The following is a 25,509-nucleotide window of genomic DNA, read 5'->3' on the forward strand; positions in this document are numbered from 1 at the left end:
ATGGAACAGAATCACAAGCCAGTGATTCATTAAATCCCATTTTATCTTCTGCTTACAAATGGATACAGAGATGGTTCTCTGTGAAATGGTAGGTATCTCCATAAGTTCTGTTTTCAAAATTTCTGAGGAACAGTTCATTACAGCATAAAAAAATGTCCATATTTACAATTGAAGCACACCCATTTTTTATGTGGCAGTATGACAAATTGGGCATCTTCCAACATTTCACAATCTCAACCTGCTCTGGCATGTAGTTTTATGTTTGTCCTTTGAAAGCACTGAAATTTTCAACAGAAGTGACATTTTGGCAGCATGTTTTAGAACTTCAGATCTTTTCAGGAAATCTTTTCCCTCAAATATTCTGACTGCTGCATTTTCAAATATGGACATGACACAACTGAACCAGCCTCACAAAAGAGGCTGATATTTAAATAAGGCTGATGGCAGTACTGTCCGTGGAGGGTCAAAATTTGCATGCCACTTCAGCTGAAGCAGTTGTGTGGTCTTTTTGTATTGCTTTGTGGTGAAATTCATCCCATAGCTTGTACCAGTACAAAAACTCTGTGTCACCTAAATCCCACTCTGTTTCAATGAGAGACGTATGGCACACAGGCAGCATAAGCTTTGCTGAAGGCTCTCTGGAGTGTTTAATGAGGACATTATTAGAGCTGCCTCCTGTGTCAGAGGAGTGCAAGGTGGAGTTTTTGAGGCTAGATGACCAGTCGCTTGTTGCAACCCTGTGGGAAGCTTGAGCTCATAACTTTAAAATGTGCTGTGTGGCTTTGTAGTGTGATTTACAAGGTAGGGCTGTGCAAAACCCACCAACAGCAATTTGCATACATTTTGGAAAATGGAGCTGGTGTGCTCACTTTACAGTGTTTTGGGACATCCCCTTCCTCTATTTGTACTTTGAGTTTCACTATTGTGTGAACCTAAAAACTCAAAGTGAAACTGGCCATAGCCATGCAGACATCATTATTCTGTTGTGAGCAACTAATCTGTTACTGCTGATACAGACTGAACTGTCTCCGATCCCAGCCAAAGGATCTGCAGGAGCCATTTACAGTTACTGCAAAGAGGAGGCTTTGGCCAGGGATAGTACTGTAAGTCAGATGCCTTTCCTCTGCACCATGTACTCACATGTACCCTGTGTCGCTTGCAACATATCCATGTGTATATGTCTGCCTTGCTTAAAGATAGGGGCTGTGTGGAGGAAGAGAATAGACTGGGTGAAAAACAAGTTTTCTAAGGTCTATTTTCAAGTAATTACAAATATCAAGAGTTTCTTGTTCAAGTATAAAGGCAAAGTAAACTTTTCAGGTCTGTGGTCTGCAGAGTTTTTACAACTCAGCTAACAGAGGTACTTTTCATTTTGTGGAACACTTATTTTTGGTTTGTGTCAAAGAGTCTGAATTGCTCCTGAGTGTAAACTGAACTTGTAATCTACAACTTCAGCAGGTTTAAAAAGCAGTGAGATGACTTTTTAGTTAAATTAGCTCTGAATCAGAAATTTCTGTTAAAGATAGAAATACCCATATAAGACAGACACAAGCATTGATGAGAGTAATTTTCTTCGTAAAAATCTAGTGAGCATTATGTGAATATGAGAAAAACTAACTTAGATTTAATTTCACCACATTTCGTTTAAGGCATTTCCTATTTTCTAGCAAAACAGCACAACTATTCTGGTTTTCCATTTTGTAATGAATACTTGAGAGCTGCTAACAAATGAAAGGCAATGAATTAAAAATGTCAAATATTTATTGTAGAAATCTACACAGTTCTGGTGTTTTCACACAGCATTGATTTTTTTACTCTAAATAAAGATTCAAAATTTACAGATAACAGTAAAACAAGTCAATATGACAAATTATTAAAATTCCTATACTGATGCTTCACATTTCCTTACTCAAGTTCATCAGAAATTGCTATCACTGTTTTTTAATCTCTTAGTCTTAAAAAAAAAAAAAAAAAAAAAAAAAAAGAGAAGAAAAAGAAAATTTCAGTAGTAGAGAACAATAACAACTTTTCCCATCCCCTTAAATCAGGGTATTCCAGAACTGCAAAGCAAGCCAACTTATAATTGAACATCATTTAGCTAGAGTAACTATCCTTTTGTATGAGAGGACCCCAACCCACAGTTTTTAGAAACAGGTACCAAATTTCAAGTAAATAGATGTGCATAGCTGCTCTGAATTTCGGTTCTGCAGAGATCAGATGTGGAGTTTAGCTCTTAGACTAAGTATTCCCTGTATCTGTAGATGTGAATATATGAGACTTGCCTTTTGAATCAAGGCAGAATAGTTCATTCTGCTGAACCACTTAAATTGCCTAACGAAAGCTAACCCATTAACCGTCATCTGCAAGATACAACAAATATGAACAATTCTGCCTTCTCAAGCACTTTTCAGGAGTTACCACATTTACTGCTATGTGTTCAATGGAAACAAGTCCAAACTCCTTCGATCTCCAGCACCTTATCTGAAGAAAATTACATTACCTGCTTGCTTTTCACTCAGTTATTGGTGACTAACTAAACACATCTCTGTTTCTTTAGCTGACTGCAGAACTTTGAGGTCCTGCAAGCAGCTCTTGCTGTATTTGTTCTTTCTAGAATTGCCCTCAAATATATCTTTCTCAGTGTAATCACATCTCAGGTCTTCTTTTGGGCCGAATGAGTACACTGTTGATCACAAGAAGCATCCAGACTGTACTGCGGAAACAGAGTAAGAGAGACCTTGTGGACATGCACACACATGCAGACTTGTGCACACACACACACACACACAGAGGTTTGAGCAAACACACAGAGTACTCAGCCTGTGCTAGTAAGAGGACTAAAACCTGGCAGATTTGCAGGTGATATAACCCTGTCCATCTCCTGACCTTTCTGCCTGATTGCACAGGCCGACTGGTTTCGAACATGCAGAGAGAATCTTTGCCATGTGATTGCTACTCAGACACCATCTTTGTAATTTAGCTTATGAAAGGCTTTGGTGACTTTCAGGTTTTGTCATCAATAGCATGTTTTGGCATGGGTGGTGTAGCTGTGTCAAGCCCACTACATTGTGATGAAAGCATAAACTATTTCAGGTACTCTGCTATAAAAGCTTTGCTGTGTTTAATTAAGTCACAGATTAACACAATAGGAAGAACAATCAGGAATACATCTGTTCTACAGAGTCTGAAGTTTATGGAAATGGTAAGTCACACATGGAGGCTTGACCTTACGGGGCAAAGGAGGAGGTAAGGTACCCCTGGACTCCTGTCACAAGTAGCAAGCTCCTCTCATAGTTGCATGGTGCATAAAGGCCCTGCTTGTTCTGGTTGTGCGCTGGCAGCTGATGTTACTATGCATACACAGAAAACATACAATCTCACTCCACCACCTTCTCTGAGGTACAAGTTTGTTGGGATATTAAACTCCTCCTGAAACTGTATTTCTAGGAAATGGTCACACACGTGCCTCAGCAGTGACTTTCATTGGTCCTCTCTGCAGACCTACAAAGGATCCTACTCCAGCCCACCCTTCCTTCTGTCACCCTGCCTCCACTAAGCTTTACAATAGCTGTCCAGGCTGGTGGTCTTTGGGATGAGTGTGCAGAGATGCTCTTAGTTTGCATACATCACTGAAATCTTGGCTGTTTCACCTCTTCTCTTTCCTTCCTCCCCTGATTTCCTGTGCTTATTTTAATTTATAGTGATAGAAAATTCTTTATTGGTTGGGCAGTTAGGACCAATCAGATCAGGCTGGAAAACTGTACATCATTAATTTAAGCGGAGAGTACAAATTCAATGCCATAATAAACCTGAGCTTGAAGATCACTCTTTTTCCTCTGGACAGATAACATATCACAGGACAGAACTGCTAGGCCCCGCTCCCCGCTTTGAATGGCCATCAACTGTGGTGTATCAAAGTAGGAAAGAGTGGGTGACTCAGCTTCCTGCAAGTACAGACTTAATGATGCTACAGAGTACAGACCAGAGAAATGGGAGGTGGTGAGACGCTCCATGCTTGACCCTAATTGGCAGTGCTCAGGATGTTGGTCAATGTTCTTCAAACAAAAACAAACTTCAGTTTGTTCTATAAAATGAGGAATGCAGCACAGAAAACTGGGTCTGTGCCACAGAAAGCCCAGTGATAGCGGTAACTAAGAATTTCATACTGTGTTGAGTAATACTGCTCTGCAGGGCGATGCAGGAGGAGGAACAATTTAGCACAGTGTATGTTCAGATTTATAGAAAAACAGCTTCATGGAAACTGCCAGTAGAGTGGTACTGACGGGTTTGCATTAAGCTAGCACAGCAGCAAAGCAAAACAATGCTGGGAAACAGATTGGTTTTGTTCTCAGCTACTACGCACAGATGAAACTTTATTAAGACATGTTGTCTTGCTCTGGCAGCAGCTTGAAAATTGCCTCCTAAAAATCTCATGACCTAGGATCTGCTCCCTCTCCCATTGTCACTGTTTGTAAGTCAGTGTACAGTGAACTGGTACACTAAAGCTTTTGGGGCCTAGGAAGTGCAGGAACAGGCTGCCCACGTGCAAGCTAAAGACAGAGTTGCTTGCTCTCCAGTGAAGCTGCACACATCGAGTAGAGAAATGTGTAATCACTACCAGCTACTTGGCAGTTACTTCTGTAAGTTAAAAAGATAATTGCCGTGCTGGGCCATGCGGTCCTTGCAGCTCATGTATACAGCTCTCATTGAATTCATGCAGATTTGCCTGGAAGGAGCAAGGGCAGTATAGGATCACCCTTACATTTTCTCAGAAGTAGAGAGGGGAGAAGAAATCATGCTTTTACCTTTGCAAATTGAAAATCCCCCTCCTTCTCCAGCTGACAGCTGTGCCGTGTTTCTATGTGCAGCTGTGCCATAAGCTTTTTTTTTTCCCACCTATAGGCTTTTTCTGAAAAGCAGCGAATTGACAAGGAATCTGCTCTGAAAAACTCAATCTAGGAAGACATTGCATACTAACATCACATAGACTGGAAACAGATTTATTTCTTTTCAGGCCAGACTTTCACTCTGGCCATTTCCATAACAGAATGTGCTTTTACAAACAAAGCAAGGAAAATCGGTGAGGAAAGGTAAATCTTTTATTACCCAAGCTGGGGAGAACCAGACAAACTTCAAGGCAGACCAGTTCTTCCTTAGATACAAACAAGCACATTCATGAGATCTGGTTTATCATATGGCTGGCTGCATTCATGTCTTCTTCGTTTCATTTTTCCACAAACACTTTCTGTTCATCTGAATGCCTGTGGTGATGCCGATTTTATGATCTTTTTAGACACACATGAACTAACACATTTCATGCCATTCTCAATCTACATTTTGAAGAAAGTTACTCCAGAACTCACCTCAGGAAAAGAAAAATGCAAGGCAGACAAAACCACTATTGATTTCTAGTTAGTCCATTAAGAAAGAGCACAGTATTGCAAATGCATTTTTATCACACCTACATGTATTTTTACACTACACATTGTGGTTTCTAAGTTACTTGCAAAACCTACTGCGGATTATGTTTTTAAAATTCAGAAAGACAGTGTGTTTTTAAAATATTTCCAGATAACTTAACACTTGTTTTGTAAAAAATTATGTACAAATATTTCAACCCTAACTATGATTCTATGACAATATATACTAGAGCAAAATACTGATTTTACTTGCCTTGCTATGAAATGAATTATGGCTCGGTATTTTCAGATGGTGGCATACAGTCTTACGGATTTCCAACAGCACTGTTGTTATTCGCTTCCACGATGATAATATCATGTGGCTCCAGTTAATATGAGAGCTTGTAATTAAAAATTACAATGGTAAATGCTATAACTACACAGTAAGAGACTTGTCCTGAAAATCCTAACCAGCTGGCAGGAGTGCATTTAATACAATTTACGCTAATAATTGTTGAAGAACTTGCATGCATGGGCTGGAGCTGTGGTCAAACCCCACTTTCAGGTCGGGAGCTTAACCGTCTGTATCTGCGTGACAGCAAACCATCTGTATTTCTGTCTGCACTTTACATCTTATCACACTCTAAGACCATGCATGTAGCAGATGTTAATTTTGGTGTTAAAACTCATTTTGGACTTACTTGGCATGCAAACTGAAAATGCTCATGCTGCATTCTGTTGTGCCTTATTTTGGCAGATAGCATAAGGTTTATTGTAACTTCTACCAGTGCAGTCTGACAGGAGGGTCCTACTGAATTTTTATGTGAATCTGTGACCGAGAAATTACTTTCTGACAGCTGAATTTTCTACTGACCTCCAGCTCATATTGATTTTGAATGCACACTTGCAGAAATATGTCCTGAACATACTTGTGAAATTGTGTCAAAATCATGGTGGAAATACTAATTAGATTTCACTTCTGCTGCTATTCTAGCAGTCTGCAGGATCTTAAATTTGTAGAAGTGTGGAATAACAGAAGACTTCTAAGTTAATTAAAAAAATCTTTTCACTGGCTGAGTACAGAAGTTTTATTTAGTTTACTTCACCAGTTTACTTTTTGCTGGTTCATTTTCTGTAACCTATAGATCTTCCTGATCTGATACCTCATATATTCATATGACTACAAATGCCAGTAAAAGTGAGAGACCAGAAATGAGCAGCAGGGTGGAGACACTGACAGACTTATACTGTTTGTGCACTGTATCTCTATCCAGATATTTAGCATCAGCTACGCTAATCAGACTATGTCCTGAATTGTTAACCCTTTACTGCCTGAAGCTTCCAGAGGTACCTTAGCCTCCAGCATGTTAAAAGGACCCTTGATGAATGGAGCTTTTTTCAATCATAAGTAAATTTTCAGAGTTAGCTTATTGCAATTTCTGTTCTTGAAAGGAGCAGGTTAACAAGCAGGCAGACTTTGACCCACTGCAGACTGCATTGGTTCTTCAGCTGACATGGCTAGAAGGGACCAGCATGCAGCATGAAAGAATAACTCAGTCCCTGTTCCCATCAAACCCTTGACCTCTCTGTGAGACTGCCAACATGGATACCAGTTATGGAAATAATTTAGTGCACAAACAGTATTTACCAGGAATTAAACTGAGCCCACCAAACACATTTCACAATGGAGACCAAACAGTCATTAGGCTAAGGCAATTTTAGGTCACTACCAACTTGGGTCTGATTCAAGAAAGCAACCTCAAGATAAAAGTCTCTACATCTCATCCTCCAAGTCCCTGAGGCATTCAATCCCTGAGTTCCTTTTCTGTTATAAACATAATTCCTGCACAAGATAAGAAGTTTCACTGTACATTCAGTAATCCAGGAAAAGATTAGAAACAGAAAAGGGGGTGGGGGGAAGGTATTTGAAACATTTTGCAGAAACAGAGAAAGTGCAGTGTTCGTGTGAAGAAGCAGGAAGAAGTTCCGGCACTCTTCCCTAATGCAAGAGCAGTTAATCACTCTATGGGTGAACCAAGGGTCTGTCCTCCAGGAGCTAATCGCTGACATGAGGCACTTTGTTATTCCATAGTGCTCCCTTAATAAGATTCCTACATTGAGTTCTTTTAATTATCTGTATCTGTTTGTTAATCTTTAAATACTTCACTTCTGCTTTGTTTCTGTCTTCATTTTTTTGTTCCATGAATACAAAAGTAAGGGTGAACTGGCTCCTCAGAGAGTTCAACCTCCATGATAATGGGCGAGTGCTTTTAAGCACACAGTTTTTGTCATATACTTGCGGCTTTTAGAAAGAGCAGCAACGAAGGGTACAATCCTGCCTGTAAGTAACACAAACTATGTTGGTAGTAGAAAAGCATGGAGTATATTTGTTATCTATTTGACAGTATGTTTCAGCTCTTGCAGGGAGCTGGTTTGTTTTCCTCACCTTTTTGCTCTTACAAATGAAAGCTCTTCCACCCATTCCTGCCCTGAATATTTGCTTTCTAGACAAGGAGGCAATGTCCAGGCAACATTACACACACACACACCCCCAACACACACCCCCTTCCAAGAGCAGGACACAGTAAATGTGTGTCTGACTAGGAACAGAGCCGTGCACTCTTACCCACTGTTCAGTACTAGAGTGCAGCCCATCCTATTGATGTAATTAAATGTGTCAGCAGTCAGAAATATTAAAAAGATTACCTACCTGATTTTGTGCCTGTAGATGAGCACACCCCAGCATTCCTCTTGTCAGTGTCCTGTCATCACTGCTGGAGAAAGTGCTACTGTGCTATGGATAGAAAAACCACTCTCAGTCAAATATATCTACCTACTTACTTTAGCACTGAGGTCAGAATTATCAGGGACTATCCCTCATGGTATGGCTCATTCCTTTCTACACAGTTATTACTGGTAATAAGCTGGCTCATCTCTATATGAGACTTTAAAGCAAGAGAAGTTTCCTAGTTAGTTCAACCCAAGTATAAAGCAGTGAGTATGATAAAGAAGTTTAGTTATTATGTGTGATAATAGTCAAACCCATCTCTTCAGTAGTGGTTTTTCGTTCAGTAGAAGTTAATGTTTATAAAGGAAATGTGTATATTAGATGAACCCTGAAAATGAACCCAAATATGGTCATTATAAAATAGCAAGAACTAAGGCTTTGGGTTATTAGTGTTCTTTAATGTGGGGTTTAAAATCTAGAGTACATTGTTTTACTAATTAATAGAGGTAAATTGGAAGCCTGATTGCTATGCAAATCCAAAGTTCAAAATCAGGCTCATCTTTTGCTGTTGCACTGAGATGATATGAATAATTAGGTAATATTCAATGTTATTTAATCTAGAAGAAGGTACTCAGTGACTAATGACTGTAAGTTCACAACAAGAGGCCTTTATTCAGCTCCCCTTCTGGCATCAGACATATTATATCACCAACTAGAGAAATGTCCAACACATGAAAGACTAATGAGGAAACAAATAAGTCACACATGAAGCTAGTTGTTGGCTATAACAGTGGGAAGAAGTAGTTGGCTGTCCCTCACTACAATGAGGTCAGACTGGGGGTGGGGGGTGGATAGGAGACTAAGTGGACTTACAGAGAACACCAATATAATCTAAGTATCATATTTTGTGATGTTGCAACAGATGATGATCATGGAGATATGACATGTTCTTTCTGAAACAAAGCAAGCTCTGGAGTGTTCGTGTTCTGCCAGAGCTGTTTCGTTCACAGTAGTTACCTCTAACTTTTTTTTTCAGAATGTAGTCATAAAATAGACCATCTTGCATAAAACAATTTAGAAACTCTCTTCCTTCCTAGAAAATGCCTCTTGCCATTCTTGTAATTTGAGTAAGTCACTGAAAGCATTTTTTTTAAGCAGCACTTCCTTCCATTTGCTTGCTCATTTGTGGTTGAAGGATATTTATTCACTTTGTAGCTCTCATCCTGCCAAGGAGCAAACATGCAACACAGGCCTCTAAAATAAACGACAGAGCTACTAAAGGCAATTTCTGTTATCCCCATTGTAAATCTGGAGGGAGGCCCAGATCCACAAGTTGTTTTGGCTCTAGGATCCTTGTTAGATGACCTCAATGGACAGCAAGGCACCTGAACTGGAGTGAGGCCCTATAACCTTTCTTTGTATCTTCTTTCCACTAATGAATACAGACTCACAGTAGTATAAATAAAAACAGTAAGGGTACTTGATAAAAACCTTGATAAAGTGGGATGCAAGATATTTCACTGTTCTCAGTATTTTCAGTGTCACATTTAAGCCTATTTGGTAGAATAGAGGGACAAGTAACAAGAAAGACTGAGCACAGTCTCTGTGCATAGCCACAAGGCCAGAGATTCAGGTTTTCTGGGGACAAAGAATGATTTTCTATGACAAGCAAATATTCTTCACCCAAATGAGCTTGAAATTTTAAGTTGGCAAAAAAGCTTAAGGGAAAGTTTCTCACTTGCTAGAATCTGCATTTGGTGATACAGAGTTGCAAAAGTTACAACAGCTCCTTTTTCAGAGATTAGCATCCCAGTTGTTAGAGTAGCAAAGGGTTTCACAAGCAACTTTGAGGCATTATCTGCCTGTGACAGCGGTAACATTTCCCATCACTTCCCTGCCTTTCTCTAAAGATTTTTAGTGGAAGTGCTGAAGGCATTAGCACCTGGCTCATCCGAGTGTTTCCCTCCTCCTATGACTGCATGTGTGTTGTAGTAAAGCTAAACCTTACAAACATGCACAACAGGTTCTGCCTCAGGAGAATGGCCACTGCCAAGCGATAGCTCAGCCTGAAGACACCTGTGATGACAGAGTTCATCTGCAGGAGTGTTTCACTGCCCCACACCTGCGCAGCCATAACACCCTCTGCCTTTTCCATCTGGCACCATCATGCTTTGATGAACAAAGAACAGGAATATCTCTGCAGCAGGTGGACCTGCAATTGCACAGGAAGGAGTGTGACAAGACATTTTCACCTTGTGGAAATCTTGTTTGCTATGGTCAGTTTTGCCATGTAAACAACCTTTACCCTTCGTGGGGTGATGAAGTGCAAAGTCCAGCATCTGAGCAGGGGCCATCATTGAAGGACCATCTCAAGACAATCGAAAAAAAGACCACTCCTTAAAAATTGCAGAGACTTTTCTTCAGCAGTGCAGGCAGTATTCTGTTTGGTTTAGGTTGTGTTTCACTGGCTGTCTTGTTAGCAGGCTTCCTTGTACTTCCATTACTGCCTGCTGCACCAACAGGCAGAGCCATCACTGGCTTGGAAGAGGTGATTAGCATAGGAGGAACACAGGCCCAGGGAGAGAAAAGAACAACGTCTGCATCCTTTGATAAATGCCTGGGATGAAAAGGGAAGGCTGTGCTTTGTGTTCTTGTCCAGGCACATTGCCAAGTGTTTGCAGTTCGTCTCTGACTAAGAGAAAGTTAAAATAGGCCTGCTCATGGAAATGTGACCCTTCCAGAGTCACTTTTGCAAGAATGAGAAAACTTATGGAAACGTGGGTAGGAATTACTTGATGAGGTGGGGTAATAGTGGCAGTGTGATGAGAAGCCCATGAGAAATGCTGTACTTGTCCAGGAAGGAACAGTCTGTACTCTGATTATGACAATTAGAGTAAGACCAATATTGAGTATGTATGTACCCAAGGTTTCAGAAGTTACAGCCCCACCACACACACCCAACCAGATCCAAAACCCCAAACCCCAGCTCCTTCCACCAATACAGAGCTTTGCAAAGAGTGGCAGGAATGTCCTCCCAGGAATGGCCGTTTAGGAAGGTAAAAGGGCCTTATGTGCTTTTGCCTGATTCCCTTGCTTTAATCTTTTTCTCCTTTTTTGTAATACCTGCTTCCAGCATGCATAATGCTAGCTCTCTGCATACTCACACCTTCTCTTTCCCTTTTCAGATCAGTAGAGTAACCAGGCTCTTGCTCTCATGTATTAGAACCCCTTTTACGAGCTACTCACTGAACTGAGTAATTTTACTGGCTCAGGACAGGTACAGTCCCTCATAATTACACACCACTTCCCAACTCTGAATGGTAGCCAAGTCTTTGTGCTGTGTATTGCTTATCACAATGAGATTAAAAATAGTTTAATAACAATATGCAAAGTGCTGCTAAATCTCTTTCTGCCCACATTAAAAGCAGATGCCCAGGCAGACTGAATAAGATTGGGCGAATTTATTGAGTTAATTTAGATGCATAAAAACTTCACAAGGATCAGCTTAAGTCTGTGTTTAAATAGGACTGGCAATATCTTCAGATTTAAGGAAATACTGTTTCAGTGTAGACTGAACCCTCTCTTTTGGAGTTACAGTACCCTCAATGTCCAGCCCCGATACCAGTGAAAAATCAACGGAAATCTGGATGGATAAGGAAGAGTTCAGACTCATTTTAGAGTATCTCTTCCAGTCTAAAGAGTATATATGGGAAGAACCACAATTCATTATAGTAACAGGAGCTACAACAAATATCCCCCCCAAATAATTATCTAATGAACTAAAACTTTAAAAATATTAGAAATCAGAGAAAATAAAATGTTCTGACTATTCACAGGGTTTTAGGTAAGCCTTGTTTCTCTGCCTTTCACTGCTGCTCCCTGAATTCTAAACCAAGAGACTCTCAAAGTCAGGAAGCCAGACAGACTTCCAAAATATGTGGTGACGCTCAAGGGCCTGTGAACCGGAAACGGACATTTACTGTCTTCTTTCCCAACCCAAATGGCTCCAAGTATCTGTGGCTGATGTTCTGGGATTTTGGATTTTGGCCAGAAGACCTAACCTGAGAGACTGGGAGCGCACAGGTCATGGAGGTCATGAGTCGCTTCATCTCCACCCACTTCTCTTGCAAGGAGAGTTTACAACACTGGCACTTTCACAACAAGAGAGAGGAAAAAAAAAGAGGATGTTTTTAATCCATCAGGCTGCTGCTGATTCAGTAATAATAAACATGAGTCTGTTTCCTTGATTATTCTGTACACAGCAAACATTTGTGTAATGTGTCTGTTAAGTACGTGCGCTGTAAAGACCTCTCATTGAAGTGTGTCTGCGTCAATAACAAATATATGAAAATGTGGCTTCATGTGAGTTTTTGCGTGCCTGTATGAGCAAGAAAGAGAGCAAGAACTCAATTCCCAAAACCCTTAGTCATCCTCTGATCTTTATTTCTGAGGGTGATCAAAGTACCAGCTTTTGGGAAGACAATTTGTCTCTGCTAGGCTAAAGATATTAAGGTCAGAAGATAGCATGGTTCCCAACAGCCTGCTAGGAATGAATGCAATAAAAGTTTTGGATGTTTGCAGGCAGCAAGAAGGGAGTTTGTTGCTGCTGTTGCTGCTGCTTTTGCTGTGCCTCTTGCTGTGTTACAGACATCTTGACTGGCCTCACTGATTTAATGATGAGTGTTTGTTGGCCTGCAAAATGCAAACACATTGTAAGACTGTTTGTATGCTAGCTAAACTTTTGCAGGCAGTTTACATGCTAGAATGCATTCTTTGCACACACTGATCTGTATTCCCAAAGTGTATTTTTCTTTCCCAGTGCAGACTTTCTTTTGCTCTTATTTCACCTTTATGTTGCAAAACACATTAATGTTGCCTAACTTTTGATCTTATGAGTAGAGTAAGGTCATTTACATGACAGCTAGGCTAATTTGCAATTTGTTGAAAAACTACAACTGTATTCAGAAACAAAATTGAGAGGACAATTGTACAGAAAGATCAACATTTAATTTTGAAACAGTTCTTACATTTCAGTATTAACCTCTTTTTTTTTTTTTTTTTTTGGAGGAGGAGGAGGGGGAAGAGCTAAATAAGGCCAACACTAAATGCTTTATTTCAGATAAAACATTTCAGATCAAAGGAAAATGATATATTGTATGTTTTCCATTTTTCTTCCCCTTTCCCCCTATCCCATCCTTCATTTTTTCCAGCTTAGTCATGGCCTGAAACATTTATCATTTACACAACTGTATCTCATAGACTTACAGAAGGGGAAGTACTTAGGGACTTTGCTGGATCATGACTTACATTTATTACTGGTATTAAAATGACAATATATAGGAGAAGATAAAATTTGAAGTTTAAACTAAAATACATATGGTAGCTGATACTGTATGATTACAGTGTATTGATATAATATTAGAAGTGACCAAAAAAAGCCCTACATATTAAGGTTACAAATACAGATAAGAAAAGAAATACAAAAAGAAAGCCAAAGGACAAAAAGCTGCTGATTTTTCTTGCCACTTTTCTTCAGAACTTTTTTACCTCTTCTATTTTTAGTAAAATCTGATCCACACTTCTGGTGATCTGTGTCTCGTATCTCAGTGCCATGCTAGACCAGAGCTCCAGGACTGGCCTACTTCTAGATGAAGGCTTTTAACATTAGATCTGACTGCGCCATTACCACTCTGTCTTTTGTCCCAGTTCTTTGCCTCAGCTAACGCAGAAATGTAGATCTGACTCTGGATCCAGTGCTTTAATACCAGCCTATCTGTGTTTTGACATCTAATGAAGCTGCTGCCCACCCCGCAAAAAAAAAAAAAAAAAAAAAAAAAAAAAAAAAAAAGTAAAAATGACAAAACAACACAAAACAATTAATGGAAAACACAGGGTGAAACTTTAGTCCTGCTGAAGCTGATGGTGAAGTTCTCACAGACCTTAATGGAACCTGAACATCATTTAACATATTTACTTTCTGGCAATCAACCAAAAACTCTTCCCAGTAGCTTGAAAAGCTATATCCTCCTCTATCTCAGTTTATCTTTCCATCAAGGCTTTGCCAAATAATGCATCTCACCCAGACATAGCGTGCGACTCCTTGTGATGTTATGTTTCTCACTCCTGCCACTCATTCACTAACAGCTGTAGCTCCCATTGCCTCCTCCCACAAAAGATTTCTGCCTTTCTTCCCCACCATGGCATTTCCTATGCCAGAAAAAGACACATCAGATCCAGTCTCCTTTTCCAAATCTCTCCTCAGGACTCCTGTTTTTCAGTCTGCTGTCTCTTGAAATTCATTTTATTCCCTCATTTAGAGTATTACTCATAAACTTTAATTACTGAAATGTCTTCATGAATAGACAAGCAATGAGTTAAAATGCAGTAAGGAAGTTTCAGGTTAGACACTAGGGAAAGACAGCAATCTGGAAATTACTGACATATCTCATAAATATTTGGGAGACATTTTCTACTTCCAGATGTCACTGACTGCTGAGAGAGCTCTGGGCTAAGCTCTACATCTCAAGATCAGCCCCAGTCATACAAAAAATCAAAGAGAGGAGGCACATGCAAAGCCTGAATTGGGGACAACATAGTCCTACCTGTGCCAACTCACAGTGCCACGTAGGTGACAATGTGCTGTGTGCCCTGAAGGTGTGTGGGAGTGTCCTGATGCCATTGTGTCCCGGAGAGCATGGGGACATGCACACCACCATCTCTGCAAAGGTCTGTTGACCTTAAGGCAACCTTTGCAGTATATTTCCTATACATTGTTTAGGATTGGTGCAGAAGGTTTGCATGTGTTTCATGGGATGTGTATGGGTTTAGGAGATGAGGCGCTAGCTGAGACGGGAATTTCCATCCAGCCCAGCAATCCTGCAACGTTTTGCAACTTACACATTGCCTGTCTGCAGCCAGCTGGACAACAGTCCCAGCTCCTTGGCACTTCTGGCACATTTTTCCAGTAAGCTCTAATAAAATGCTTCCTATCATCCCATTTCATTGGAATGAGGAGGGTTCCCACAGAAAGTGTGCAAACTTGGCCTAACACAGCAAAGACAATGTTATCCCAGCACAGCCGACATGAAATAAACCTTTCTTATCATGCAATAATCAAAGGGCTTTTCAGATGACTCTGACTCTCCTTTTAGGTACTGTGGGATAATATAAGTGCCAGACTGTCACATTTATCCTCAGTTCTCCTCTGAACTGGAAATAAGGATAAAAAATTTAATGACACTGTCCTTAGACATGGCTTCGCAATATGCTTCATGTCTAGACTGCTGCAAAATTAGAAGGATTTTGTTTGAATGACTTGTTTATATGACTCCCATAATAAATAGCCTGAGTCTCTCTCGTTGTATTAAAAGCACATTGAAGCAAATTCTATGCCTCATTACACCACTGCAAGTGCACCATCAGCTATCATGAGTTACTCTTCGAGAACGGAATTTGTTTTGCCATGTTTGTAGTCATCGCACTGATGAGAAGTTTGGCTCCAGGGTGTTGTATGCGTTGGAGTATCAAGGGGTGTAAAGCTGGAGGAAGCCTAAGGCTTTTGAACTAAGAGAGCATTAAATCAGCTTTTGACTTCATCTATTCCCATAATTCATCTGCAATAGAGATGATGCATGAGAAATGGCAGAGTACTGAAAGATTCAGAAACCAGTGTCTAGCCCAAAGGAGAACAAATGGAAACATCGCTGCCTAGAATTGATGTGTTTGTAACTTCAGCCTAAGCAGAAGCAGGCCTTGCAGAAGACTGTGTCATCCTGAAGATGGACGCTTTGCTGGAGAAAGTTATGATGCTTTCTCTATAAACCCTTTGCTCCAGACTTTGGCTGCCCTGCTCTGATTGTACTCAGACTTATTCAGTCTTGCAAGTTAAGTAGCTCAGATATGTCTGGTCCTTGAATGTGAGAGTGGGTGGGAGGTCCCAGTTACAAAAGTCTCAGGCCAAGTAGATACAGCTGAAGAGTCAGTGGCTGCAGGAGGTGTGATACTGCTTAGCTACGCTACCCCAGCCTTGTTTAAGCAGACAGCCAGCTTCTACTTTACTATTTTCTTACACATGGGGGGATTTTCCCCAAAACTGTGTACTCAGAGCTGGGGGAAGTCTCTATGCCCCTCTGTATTCATGATAGGCTTTGTGCATTCTGAGACAGCATCTGCTGTGCACCAGGGAATGCCCAGAAGAATTTAACTGTAAATCACAGATTTCACAGGTTGACATCAAAATCACATGATTTTTCTTACCCTGTGCCATGATCAAGTTCTTTTGGAGTAGCTGACTCAAACACCCAAGGCTGTCCATCATGAGCTGGCAGGTTTCTGTGCCAGGAGGCTCATCCCCAGGGCTCCAGGGGAAAAGCTGGTGGAGGTGCTGCCTTCAGACAGCAACAAGTTTGCCCCAGCATTACCCAAGCAGTTGTAACTGTGGGTTTCCACAGATTTGCCCCCAGCTGCAGAAGCTGCAGGGAATGAGGAGGTAAACAAGGCTGAGGGAGACGACTACTTTGAGAAGCTGCTTCAAAAAAGGACTTTTCCTGAGGCTGAAGCGCCCAGCTTGCTGAACGTGACAAAGATGCATGCTGTGTGGAGGAAAGAAACCTCAGCTGTTGCCAAAAAATTGTGTTCCAGATGAAAGCTGACGAACTATCACTGCAGAAGGTCAGGATGACACAGGCCACCTTCCAGGAAATCTGCAGGAAGCACAGCACTGAGCTGCAAGAGCAATGCAGAAGAGGCAGTACAGTAATAGAAAACCTCTCATCTCTTCAAAATCACAAAGCCATCGCCATCCTGCCTTCTGCTCAAGAGGTTGGCTCAAGTAGGTCATCCGTGAGGCCAAGAAGATGATAGCTTATCAAGTGAGATCTCTCCTTTGCATACGGAGGCCTGTGCTGTAGCAGATACACTAATATTGTAAGTTGGTCTGGAAATGCGTCCAGTGCTAAGATCCTTGGGAACTCCTGTCTCTCTTTCTCTGATGAAAAAAGTTCAGTGTGTGGCTGCCAATAGTGCCAGCAATCTACAAACACTGCTTCTTGCTATTCTCTGGTCAGTGGAAACATCTGCAGAAATGACAGCCATGGTGACCCTGGAGGAGTGCTGACCTGATGACATGCCAAGTTGAGTGTGACAGTGCACCTTAAGCCCACCTATGTGGCTTCAGTCAGGTCCCTCACTCAGCAAGCAGCTCGTAACTAACCCCTAAGTGTTAACAGGGAGCAAGTTCCCTCAGCAGTAGCTGAGGTTGGGAGCTGAGAGAAGCAGCTGCCATTGCTCTGATGCTGGTTGCCATCACCTGACTCAGGTATTTCAGGGGAGACCAGCTGTTTACATGAGCCACCTCTACTTTAACTGTTTAACTTTGCCTTGAAGAAGCTAGAGGTGCTTATAGCTGGTATGTCAAGCATCCTGCCCCACTCCATTGACCATGCCCCTTTACAGGCACTCATCTTTGGCTCTGCATGTGAAAGTACAAGTCAGGAAGCTAATATGAGCTGGAGAATCAAAAAAGGATGGCCCTTGCAGGTGCACTTTTGTAATCTCAGTACAACCTGAGTGTGCCAAACTGCCTTGGGTGCAGACATCCATTTGGATCCAGGCAGGATGCCTCAAGCATTCTAGTCATGAGATCTACAGCAAGTATTTTTCAAACTGAAGCATGCTGTAATGCTTCAGTGAGGATATCAAGAACATGGGAAAGAGAGAAACTGGACTGACAGCTGAAAATCTTCTAAAAGACAAGATGGTCTTAATGATAGTAAAAGCTTGGGAGCAGATTCCAGCCTTCAAGGCAACTGGTACGTAACAGTGACACCCAATGTTCTTCGCATTAGCCATAAATTTTTGAGGAAGTCACTTTTTCTTTCTAGGGTTCTGTATACTTCAGGGCATTTTCACTCTGCCTAATTTTACACACCTAATTCAGTCAGTAATGTGACAAGTCTGTCTCCCCAGACTGTCTTTACTATTAAGAGAGAGACAGACTGGTTCTTCTAGAACACTGCAGAGCACAAATTTACCTTGGGTACCTCTGAATCCCCCCGAGGTACCTACTAGCTTGAGATGGAGCCTGTAGCGTCATAAATTAGGGATCTGAGTCAGTGTCTAAATTCATGTGCTGTAAATAAGCCCCTCAAGGCCCATTTCAAAACCATTTTATAGATTTCACTGGAGTTACTCCACATTTACATCACTGTTTGCAAGATCAGAATTTGACATAGCTCTCATCTTCACTCTGGCACCTCTTGGTCTTCATCAGGAGGCTGCTGGTGGGTTTGAATTTTGTTTTTAATGTCACTGCACTCATTTGCTCATTTTCGGTTTGAGTGGGTGTGAGCATTGCCTTCTCTATCTGAGAAGCTTCTCCACCAGTGGGGGCAGCCTCAGCAGACTGCACTTAGTATTTGCTTCCCATCCCTATGCCTCAGTGCAGCAGCAAGCCAATTATATGAATTCATTGCATCGCATTTACTGAGACAAATGCAAAGCAATTACACTAATCCTGGAATCCCCTTGGTGGCGTAAATATGTTTAAATCACATTTATGCTGTGCTGCATGACTATATTTGTATAGTCTGATTAGTTCTCCCAGTCCACTCTCAGGAACAACAGACACACTAGGGGAAAGAGGGGAATTTAAGCACAGCTGAAGTGAGACATGGCTTGATGTGCACACACAGTGCCACACACACCTCTGCTAGGAGGCTGCCCAAGCTAATGGACTTACATCAAAACCACATTTGCTCCATGATGATTATGTCCTATGAAGGGCCAAGGCCACATTGCAGGTGCAGAAAGCTTGGCTCTGTGCATGGTGAAGTTGGCAGCCCCAGAGGGATTTACTCTCTTGCCTTCTGGCAGACAGCTGGCCTGTGTGAACGCAAGGTTGGTGTGCTTTTGATCATGCACTACCACGAGGTAAATGTGCAGCTTTACTAGCAGGGCCCTGGGCAGGGTGGCTGCCCTAAGACTGGCACACAATGAGGGTCTCTGTTCAACAAACAACCACCAAATCCTGGCTCGAATCTCCATCTTTTAGAGGAGAAAAGATGCAGTGCTCCTGGTACCTATTTGACTCTCCCAGCTGTTACAAAGTATATAATCATAGGATCTAGGTAGGTGAGTGCCCCCAGGTTTTCTGTAGCTCCATACTGGCATATCTCTAGCCATTATTCATAATATATGGAGAGGTTCAGAAGCTCTGCAGTCTTTCTGTGCTCCTTTCCATGACAAATTTATGCAAAATCTCCCTAAAATGAATGGATGCAGAGAGAAATAGCCTCCCTGGAGCAGGTTAAAACAGTAAGAAGCAATAACTGGTGATGAACATCCAGCTAACCCCAGAGACACATGCCTGGGTACTCACAACTCCTTCATGAGATCACATATTGCAAATGTCAGTTAATATTGCATTTAGTGCCAAATATTAATCACAGAAACAACCAGCAGTTTTTAATAATGACACGTATTTCAAATAAAGTAAAGATCTGGGACACAGACTGAGGTGAATTCTGTGAATTCATTAGGATGTGGATCAGTGCTCATCTTAATGGTGCTGACTTCAGCCAGAAAAACTGGTTTACTCCAATTTTCTCCAAAGAATACATTGGTTATGTCCAGGTGTTAGGACTCATAGGGTTGGTTATGTGGTGGGCTTTCGCAATAAGATGTGAATTGGTCATGGAAAAAATCCAATAAAACTGTTTTTCTTGAAATAATTATTAGTTTGTAATACAATGCACACCAAGTAATCAAGTTTATGGTAAGCTTGAAAATCCATAGTAATGTAGGAAGTCCGCTCCTTTGTGGACACTGTCGTTATTGTCACACTGCAAATCATTACACTGCAAACACTTGCAAAAAATCACCACAAAATTATGAAGAAGGCACAGAATGAAATCTGGTTGGCTTCACATTTCCTCCTGGTTCAGCTACAAGCTTTCTGTGTGGCCTAAAAACCTGACTTTTTCATTGCCACAGTTTTCCCTCAGTAAAATGGAGATAGTGTTTCCTTTCTTTCTGACTTCTTTTTTGCTTTTCTTTTCTATTTAGATTGGAAACTTTTTTAAACCAGAAATATCTCTAACTGTATATTCATCAGAACAAGCAGGGGAGCTCCAGCAACCACAGTGAAAATAGCAAAATGAAGAAACAAATAAGAAGAGGGTGGAAAAAGCAGGATATCTGTAAACAAAGAATGAAAAAGTGTCCTGAGTTTAAAAAAACAAAAGGAGAGAGGTAAGGGAAGTAGAAGGGAAGCATGAGTTAGAGAAATTGAAGAAACAAAAGACAGAAAGCAGACAAAAATAGAAAAATCAACAGGACAAAACCCCAGAATCACAAAAACAAAGTGAGGAGGAAGAAACAGGGGGAGGAAGACAGAAGACCTCAAGCACTGAAGATTAGAAAAATGAAGGAAGGCAGAAATGCAGTGTTAAAATAATTTTAGTATGGTCTTAGACTGCACTAAAATCCTCATAATGAGGGAGAAAGTTCAGCAGAGACTGACCTCTTGGTTTTGGTCCCTGCTGGCATACTCTGAGTATCTAGAACATTGGTGAGCCAGTTGCAGTTTGGGTGTCTTGAGAATACAGGGTTGGGCCCTTATGGTGCTCTTAGGGAAAACACATAGAACCATGCCTAGAGCAGTCTTATGCAGGAGTGGTGTGATGTCAGCATTTCCTGGGGGAAGAACAAATTCTTGCAGATCACTAAAAATCAAAAGTGCTTTCCAGGAAGCAAATACCAAGCCATCAAAAAAGAGCACAATCACGCATGAATGATAAGCAAATAGAATTCACTTTCAGCCATGTAGCTTTGAGTCACAGAGCAGTGCATGCATTCTGTCTATCCTGTGACTCAAAAAACAATGGGGTTTTTGCAGCGTGACAGAAAGTCTGTGTCCATCTTGCATGCCACCTTTCCCATGAGGTTTCAAACAAGTTAGACTTATTCCTCTGACAGGAAAACCCACTCCAGGTGTAAAGGTCAAGTATTTTTAAAACTCAAACCATGTTGCTTATGGGGCCTGTGCCTTTCTGTCTTGAGGAGTGGTAAAGGGGACCAAAAGTAGGGGGAGTGTGTGTGTATGAGAGAGAGAGAGAGATGGATGAAGATTAAGATCGCTTAACAGCAAGGATGCATCAAGAACAACCCAGGAAATCCCCTCTCACATGTTCCCATTTCTTATTTTACATTGGAAGCTTTGCATTCCAGCTTGCTGTGGCTTTGAGCCATATATTACATGGATGCTTTTTCCCAGACAAGTTAAAAGAACAAGTAAAACATGCCCCCAGTAGCTGTGATTTTCTATGTTTAGTTTTTGACCAATTCGCCTCTAAAATAGTAACAACAGCAATACTATATTTACAGACTGCAAATGCTAGTACTGTCTCATGAATGAATCCAATGACACTTCTGCACAAGACTGAAGTATTTGTTCCATATAAATACACTTTAAACACCACACATACTAAGAAACACTTTCCTACAAAGCAGAACAAAGGAATCGTGAAATGAAGCATAGTTGGGTCATGCCCATAAAGAGTTCAGTGTAAGGAATTCTTGTTGCTTGACATGCTATCGAAATAAAACCTCCTCTTTCTCTGGAAGAGCTTTAGCACTCAGCTATGCTAAGAACTGTAAAATATTCATTTACCTACCACCTTTTCTTAAGTGAAATTTTGGCCCTCTTTGGCATCTCAAAACATTGGCAAACTCTCCAAAGAACAGATGGCAAATATCTCCCATATTAATGTAAGAAAAGGGCTATTTTTGAGTTTGAAAACATGAGCAATGAAGAAGATATGATTTTCTGACAAAACAAGTAGTCACGCTAGAGTGAGAACTTCTATCCTGATGTACCATGAAACAGAAGTACCAGTAATAACTAAATCAGTTTTTAACCTCATTTATATTGTAATCACAATTAAGGTAAATTGATGTAACTGAGGTTTTAGCCACTACTATGGTAAGGAGATGATCACACCTGAGTCAACATGACAGCCCATCTTGGTGCTGCAGGAATAATCCATGATGCTGAGGTTGCAGCTGGAGGCCAAGATGTTTCACTTGAGGCTGTCGAGGGATGTTCTGTTCCACAGAAACCCTGGGAAATGGCCATACAATAAATGCTTCTGCTCCACTGAAAGAGCTAAATCTAGCATGGGTGACTGAGATTCTGCCTGACTTTCATATAGCAAATAACTCAAGCTGTTGCCAGGATGTCTCTTCTTAAATGTGGTCTCCAATTGATAGGTGTTTCACTTATTTTTCCTATCAGTTCATCGCGGTTCATGTTTGAAGAGTGAATCACTGATGTCTAGCAAAGTACAATTTTTATTAGCATTGCCCGAACCTCAGGTTGTCAGCTCAGGTCCATATGCTTGAGAAGGCACAAACAGTCTTCTAATAGAAAATGCTCAGACTCTAAACTCATCAGACAATAATCTCATGACTTGAGCAAATAAAATGTGTTAAATTATGGATAAATAACACGTATACACATTCTCATTATTACGGACTGGGAGTTTTTGTTTGGGTTGTAACTCAAAATGTACAGGGAGAAGCTACATTTTGGAAGGGCAGTAAACAGTATGGCAATCCACTCAGCATCAACTTTCAGATTGATAAAGCTTTTAATTACTGGTCTTCTGTACATGCTATTGGAGAGGGAGAAATGATCAGCGATGTGGTTATGTTCCTTCTGAAGATGGGGTGACATGTACACAGATTTGGCCACAGACCATTTCACATGCCAGGTGTTTATAAATCATGCAGGGTTGCTTCCCATAGACCAGAGATGAACAATTTTTCTGAAAAACAGAAAGTAAGGTAAACACTGGGCTCTTAGTGAGTTCATTTCCAGACCTGAAGGACTATATAGCAATGCATGTCCTTATAAGCAAAATATTTAGCAGTAAGGGAGCCAACCAGGTTACACAGCCTTAGAAAAAAGGTCCCTGTCAGGTTTCTGAAGGAACGTCAAAGTCTTAGAGAAAGGGCTGGGAGCTAGGAAAGATGCTTGAGGCTAATCGTTACAGCTGAGAGAGAACATTAAAATATACAAGAACAGGTACCAATTAACATTTGGCAGGAAAACAGAAAAGCCTCAGTAAGATGACAGAGGATTTAATCAGGATAAACTTGAACAAGAAGTAAAATATTCAAAAGCACCATATGGCATTTCCAGAAGTACTCCCTGTTATCTGCAAAGAGAGATTCACTGTCTTGCATGTTGGAGAGGAAACAAAACTCTGATGCAATTTTCTGAGAAGAGAAGACAGTTCTTCCATACTGTGTTGTTGAGAAAGAAGGTAAATCCATGATGTGTGGGTGAAGTGTGAAGTTCTGCAAGCTTCCCTTTGAGTTTCCAAATGAAATAAGCATTTGCAGAGTCCCAGCTTTGAAAAACTATTCTTAAAAGCCTCTCTAATGACTACTTGTCACAAATACATACAGCAGCTATATACCAAGTTGAAAAGCTCTCTCATAAATTAAATGACAGTGAGTGCACTGGGGTGATACTTAAGTTACATTGCAGTAAGCTACCTGGATTCAGCAGGGCTGGAACTGACCTGGCTGAACTGAGCTGATCCCACATAGCCAGCTGGTTTTCCACTCCATCCCATATTGCCCATGCATGATTTTTCCATTACCTAGGTAAAATTCTACCTACCATTTGTCTAAGTAATGATAGCTGGCTGTATGTGAAGCCCTCAACATGACATAGCATGAAGTGTCATTCTGGATCATCCACAGTTATCAACAGTTCTAAAACAGGACTTAAAGCAGAAGCACTAACAGTCTGGAGACAGAGTGTTTAGGTGGGACATTTTAGAGTAACTCTCTAGACAGATCCACTATGACTGTACCAGTAAATTACAGAATGTCAGTGCCATGGACTTGGGTGCTGAGATACGGTCATTCTATCAAACTGTTAGAAAGCTCCTAGGCACAATTTTAGCCCAGGCCTACTAGCATGGCTCAGGAGTCAGCACTGGTCATCATCCCAAGTGCTCCAAGTGGATGCGAGCATACAACAGGGTGGCCCTAGCCAAGAAGGTGCCACAGTGCTGGAGAGTACCCCGGCACTGCTTCCCTCTTGGTTACAGATGTAGCTGTTTGGTCCTGCTTGCGGCTTCTACATCTCCTGTGTCTCGAGTGCTAATTCTTCACCCTGTGTGTGTGAGAAAAGGGTTTAAAGGCTTTTGATTCATCTTAATGAAGTGCAGATTTATTGGAAAAAAAGTTTTTGAAAGTTTTGAGAGAGAGAAAACACTGTTTCCTGTCTGCTTTAGCCTCAAGTCTGATAGGATGAAAGTTTCATTTATGCTGTATTAGATATGGGAGCAACATGCAGATAAGAGATAAGTGTCTTTTCTAAGACAAAAATGTGCTGGCTTCAGCCCTGAACATCTTAGCTTTTATGGTAGATCAAAAGTAACTTAAAGTAGGGCCAATGGCTTTCCAACAGCACAGACCAAACTTCCAGACTTTTTACTAGTCCAACAGTTCTGAGCCAATTCAAGCCAAATTGACACCAAGATCATCTTGACTCTACAGTAGGCCTGGGGAGAAGCAATTTCTTACGTAACCTAATGGGAGACAACATTTCACAGCTATGCACCGAAGCTGTATTCAGATTTAAGCGATTTTCTTATTGCTTCAAGAGTTGAAGTACGTGAAAGGATGAGATGCTCTCGGTGAACCAGGTTCCTGTTTTGAAAGAAAGAGGAAAGTACACAGCAATACATAGATAACTTATCTGCGTTTGTAACAATATTTCTTTTTTTCTTTTATACTATATGAGCAAGAAAAACTATTTACAAGGCACACAAACTTCAGTTTATAGCTAGAAAGATGTTTCTCTCTGTCTGCGTTGTCTCTGCAAGTGTCAAAACAGACTTGTATTTCATACCAATAAAACATGAATTTTGTGCCAAGAACAGCAAGAAACAAAACAAAATGAAGCTATTTCCTTGGAAAAAAAGAATTAAAAAATCAGACTCTACAAATCTGCCTCTGATCCTGTAATTGTGCTGGTGGGAGCAGACACCATGGGAATCCGTATAGCAGCCTGCCTGTGCGGATCCATTCCAGTAGGCCCCCCCGTAGTCTCCAAGCCATAGGGAGGGTGTTTCTTTCCCCTGATTAGTTCCTTACTTCTCAAGTATTCCAGTTAATTTCAGAGGGTGAAAGGTTGCGAATTTAGCCCAGAGTGTGAAATCCAGAATTACTGCTAGAGCTGGTTAAAAATTTTTCCAATTGAATGCTTTTTTTCCATCAGAAAATGCCATTCTGTTAAACCAAAACTACTCTCTAAGGCATGTTGATTTTCACAACCTTTTGTTTTGGGGAAAAAAGTTGGGA

General features: G+C 40.9%; 1 long non-coding RNA gene across 1 annotated transcript in view; it reads left to right on the forward strand.

The window, feature by feature from the left end:
- Window positions 1-996: 996 nt before the first annotated feature.
- The window catches only part of LOC136014361 (uncharacterized), a 30,257-nt gene continuing 5,744 nt past the window's right edge, over window positions 997-25,509 (forward strand). Inside the window, exon 1 of the long non-coding RNA XR_010612657.1 lies at window positions 997-1,103. This is a non-coding gene — a long non-coding RNA (uncharacterized LOC136014361). The remainder of the gene's footprint in view (window positions 1,104-25,509) is intronic.

The sequence above is a fragment of the Lathamus discolor genome, chromosome 5 (assembly GCF_037157495.1).
Source record: "Lathamus discolor isolate bLatDis1 chromosome 5, bLatDis1.hap1, whole genome shotgun sequence".
NCBI classification, from domain to species: domain Eukaryota; kingdom Metazoa; phylum Chordata; class Aves; order Psittaciformes; family Psittacidae; genus Lathamus; species Lathamus discolor.